We start from the raw sequence: 5413 nt of genomic DNA, 5'->3' as shown, positions 1-5413 counted from the left end.
TCTGGTTATTTAGGTCGTGTTTATAGTGCCCAAAAGGTTATCAATGACGTTTAATGCAAAAAATTGTTCACGATCTATTTCGATGTTGGGCGCTTTTTACTTTCTTAAACAATATTCTTTTCTCGGGGTCTTGTTTGGGTAACGCTTAATTGGAAAGATAACTTGTGCCAGACTCGGTGTGCCACAATGCTCAAATAGCTAGAATCCGAATTATGCTAATTAAAACGATGACGAGTCTGGAGCTGTAGGCTCCGGATTCTTGATATTATATATATGATTGGTCCATTTGCTAACGCATCATGTACTTTGAGGTTGTTCGGAATCTAGGCATGCGACAGCTGAACCCGGATCCCAACATCCGTTAACATATAACGAATTCATTAGTGAATCAATTGGATTCGGATCTTGATCAGACATACGTCAACACTAATTTCAAATTAAACCGAATTCAACATTAGAATTGTGAAATCGTCAAAACCAATTCACAAACTGACGAGTTTAAATGTTAAACCGATCAATCATTTTCGACTTGAAAGGTTCCTTGGGTTTGATTTAACTTATCCAGACCACCGATGCCATATTGCCAACGTTACTTTTCTATTTCTTAATATCATTATTACACGATCAGCCTACCATATACGACAAAACACATGACATAAAGCCAGCGGTCCCACTATTCCCAACTACAAACAATGACACCCTACGAACCGGTGTGCTCAAGATGCACCACAAACAGCACCAGCCTACCACCTAAAACCCTGTGTGCTGGTTGAGTTTTGTTTTTTGTTTTTGGTTTTTTTAACGTCTAACAGACAAAGAGTTGCTTAACTACTTTGTATCAGGTGATCCAATGACGAAAGACCACCGTCAACTAGCGCTACTCAGCTGTATGGAGCCGCGCCTCTCAGTCATCTTCAGTTTAGTTTCAGAAAAAATTCACCGCCCGAATACCCACTACAGTAAAACTCAGACACCCCCTCAAACAGGAGATCACATAGATCGTCTTCCGTCATTAAACCATCCATACTCCTTTCAAAAGTATTGTTTGTGGGTATGGAACATGATCTCTAATTCCGAATACAAAATATATATCTTTCATTTCATGTTATTATATTATTATTATACACTAATTAGTTTTAAACACCGAGTAAAAAATCATACAATAATAAAAAACCTAACAATTTTCAATATTCTTCAATCACCGCTTGATCAATCTCTTCCAGATAATTTAATTCATGAACATGAACACAGAGATCATGATGATAATCATAATCATAATAATAATAATAACAAGATCTCGAGTGTTGATCTCTTCGAATTTCAATTTCTTCAATCAAACACCGTACAACCTTCAAAACCTAACAATCTTCGCAGCTTTGACCACCGGATTCTCCCTCGCAATCGCCTCACGACCAGCAGCTTTATAATCATAACTACACTCATGCCGATCGGAGTACCGGTGCTCCGCGCAGAACAGCTCGCCGCACCGGCACCGGAATCCGGTATATCCGACTCGTTTCCGGCAGCCGGAGCACCGATTCACCACTCTCGCCGTCGGCTTCTGGTTTATCTCATCTACCACCACAGCCGTCCGATCTACAACCGATGATTCATCACGTACCGTTAACCTTGCCGGAGACCTCAAGGATCCAGATCTACGTTGCGAGTTAAAGCAGTTCTGACACATGTTAGTCGTGGCCGGATTTCCAACCACACCGCAGTTGTTGACGCAGAGAGTCAAGGCTTCCGGTACGGATTTGAACTCTGTGTCTTCTTTCTCTGTTCTTTGAGCCATATGAATAACTGAATTTGATTGCTGTGAAAGTTGGTTGAATTATTAAGGGTTTGTTTGTGTGAAAATGAAATTGGTGAAGAGGGGGTTTGGTTTATTATTAAGGGAAAAGATGGAGGCTAATGGGTGTTGCAAAGAGACGCGTTCTCATCATGCAAATGGTGAGGTGGAAATGACGGGTTTGGCCTTTTTTTTTTAACAAGTGTGATTAGTACGGCTGACGTGTGTGTTACTCGTCCGGGTCGATTTCATTTCATTTGCACCCGTGATGATGTGATAAAAGTCTTTTTTTTCCTTTTTTAATAAAAACAACTTTTTGTGTGTTATGATACCACACATTTTAATCTGTAAAGACTTGTCGTTCAACTTTGATCAGACTATGTTTTTTTAACTTAACCTGCACTGGCCTTTAAAGTTTGGTTTGGGCGTTCCCCCGACAAACCATACTTCGATCTACATTAGAGAATCCAAACCTCGTATCATTAAGTCACAAGTAAATGATGTGTGATGTACTTTTAGGGGCTGTTTGGGATTTCTTATTTTTGCTCCTTATAGCTTAGGCTGAGGGGTGTGGGGGGCTCTAATGGGGGCTTTAGTGGGAGCTCCAGCCAATAATATTATGACGTGTGGCAGAGAGAGAAACTGGATAAGGGGGGTGTTGGAGCCCCCGTTGGAGCCCCTGGCCCTGGTGTGGAGGGGCTCCAGCGAATTTTTTTTTTATTTTTTTATAAATATATTCAAACAACATATTATTAAAAAAACTCATAAATTATTAAAAAAACACACATTAATAAAAAAAACACATTAATATCTAAAAATAAAATAAAAATTAAAGTACTAAAAAAAACATTATTCTTATTCTTTGGCTTGGTCTTCTTCGATCAACCTCTTTCGGATACGTTCCTTTTGCTTTTCCATTAGCATTTGATCGACCGGATTTAGGTTACTGAAGTCTCTAGTAAGGAAGTCCAAATCTCTCATTCGACTTTTTTCCTTTTTGTCATTAGAGACCACCTCCATGGTTTTGTTGAATTTATTGAGGGATTCAACAAGATTGGCGTTGTTTACGGCTTCCCCCTCAGCCGGTTTTTCCCCTTGGCGTCCTTTCCCAATGGCCGCCTCCTCGGCGGTGAAGACGTTTCCTCCTCCGCAATGTTTAGGTCGAATCCAACGTGGCAATCCGACCCGATTGAAGTGCTATACGCTCCAGACGAACTAGTTTTAGTCCGTTTCGGCCGTACTTCCGAATCAACGTCCGGCGCCACCAGCTCAACCCACTTGGAACACCTTTTCAACCTCTCCCACAACTTTAAATCGTCCCACCTCTTCACCGTCCCATACCTCCGCAAACACTCCTGCTTCCACTCTTCGACCGTGAAATTGTAAACCGCCAAATCATCACTGCCACTTGGTCTCATACGACCGCTGTTCCTGTTGAAAAGATTAGTAAACAAGCCGACAAATTTTCTAATTTCGGACCACCGACCCGAAATCATGTCGGCGTTCCGCTCTGTACTCCCAACGAGCGTATAGAACGTCTCCCTAACATTTGTCCAAAAAATCTTGCTCTTTTGGTAGTCGGCTGCAAAATGAATAAATAAATTAGATTTCCATTTAACTTTTTTATTTAACTTTTTATTAAAAATCATTTTTAAAAACGTTAAAACAATTACCGCAACGCCGATCCTCAGAAATGACTATCCAAGCCCGACACAAGGCTTCCTTCTCATCCGATGACCACGAAGTGGTTTTCCGTTTCGTCCTCGGAGTCGAAGCCGGTCCCGACCCGTCCGTTGCAACTTGTTTTTTCCGGTGGACGCGTCTTCTTGGTCCCGTAGCTTCACCGTGTGATTCTTGTGTCTCCGGAACAACAAAGTTAGGAGACGGTTGTGCGTTGGATGGTTGAAAGCCGGATGATTCTTGCAGCTCCGAATAAAACATCGGTTGGTGCGGTGACGACCATAAATCGTCGTTAATATAATCTGAATCAAGGTTGGGGTACCAATTTCCAACCATTTTTTTAAAAAAATGTTGGGAAGATGAGTTTATTTTGGGTTAATGTTTGAAGTTGTGGTGATTGATATGGGTGAAATGGGGTTTTATATAGGAAAAAAAAACGTTTTTTTTTAATTAAATAAGAGCCCAACGGCTCTTTATATCATCCAACGTCTCTTTGCACACTCCCCTATGCCCTCAGCCTCTCTCTTTTGCCGCTAACTCCATCACGCCTGCCTCATTTTTCGTGCTAGCGCCCCGGGTCGCGCCCCGGTGGTGTGGTGTTAGCGCCTGGGGGCGCGAGCGGAGGGGCTCTAGCGCCCCCGTTGAAGCCCCACACCCCTCAGCCTTATAACTTATGGGTTATAAGTTATAAGGTGTATGAGAAAGTTGGATTTTATGAGTGTATAAGGTATAAGTTACAACATTGTAACTTATACCTTATGCCTTAAATAAGGTATAAGGAGGTAAAATAAGGAATCCCAAACACCCCTTATAAAAGGGATTTGTTATAATTTTAATTTTTGTGTTTAATGTTTAAACATATATAATGTAACTTGTAATCTAGCTCCTTGCTAGAAGTACATTTCCTTATTAATAAAATCCTATTTGGTGTTACAAAAATTTATTAACCATATATGTTTTCTCTTGCACTACTTCTATCTTTTGCATTACGTACAAGTGCATTGTATGATGTTTTACGATTCTCAACACATTGTGGAGATGTGTCTAAACAACAAATAATATGTTAAGAATCACTTGATTTATTAGTACATACTGCTATAATTGTGATATGCAAGAAAGTTATGTAACTACATCCCCTTGTCTTTCTCATTATTTTTAAATGCACATGCCCATTTTATATATATATTAGAATATAAGGGTGTTTAACACAAATAAATTTATAAGGAGAAAGAGAACCTATGTAAACCTTTATATGCCATTTTAACTTTTCAATGAGATGCATTTGTTTACTTTTTAATTATCTCGTTTTCTATCTTATATTGTATACGATTATATATCAAGTACTAAGTATAAGTGTTCATGTACATTACGCTAGTTAAAATTGGTTTTATTGACTCTATTAATGCTAGTTGCTAATAACGGCTTCTCTAGTAAGGCCACCTGTAGTGGACGACAAGGGCGATAAGGGGCGCGAACACCGCCTTCGGGGCGACAAAATGGCCGATAAAGGGGGGGGGGAGAACTTGCCGCCTGCTTGTGTCTGTATTATTATATATGTTGTGTGTGTGATATATATATATATATATATATATATATATATATGGGGCTATATCATCATTACAACCTTAAAGCAAAAACTTATCTTTTGCTGACTGGGTGACACATGTCGTAATTCGCCATATTTTGTAGCCCTTCCACTACACATAGCCTAAGAAGATGACAAAAACATGCTTAGTAAACTCTCGTTAAGAAAAAACCTACAAACTACTCTACTAGACCTAAAAGTGCCTTCTCTCTAGGGGTGTTCATAATACAAAACCCGACCCGACCCGAGAAAAGACCAGCCCGACCCGAGGATTACACTGAATATGTAAGACCGAAGAATGACCGATGGTGATGATCTGGCATCAGTCTTAAATCTGGTCGGTCCCTCGGTGCTTT

General features: G+C 40.1%; 1 pseudogene; it reads right to left on the bottom strand.

Moving 5' to 3' along the window:
- Positions 1 to 1351: 1351 nt before the first annotated feature.
- LOC143577954 (zinc finger A20 and AN1 domain-containing stress-associated protein 5 pseudogene) lies at positions 1352 to 1808 on the bottom strand (annotated as a pseudogene).
- Between the last annotated feature and the right edge of the window lie 3605 nt (positions 1809 to 5413).

The sequence above is a fragment of the Bidens hawaiensis genome, unplaced genomic scaffold (assembly GCF_021521415.1).
Source record: "Bidens hawaiensis isolate Kalapana, Puna unplaced genomic scaffold, B.hawaiensis_p1.1 tig00028978_1, whole genome shotgun sequence".
Taxonomy (NCBI): Eukaryota; Viridiplantae; Streptophyta; class Magnoliopsida; order Asterales; family Asteraceae; genus Bidens; species Bidens hawaiensis.
This window is presented reverse-complemented; position numbering and strand designations above follow the sequence as displayed.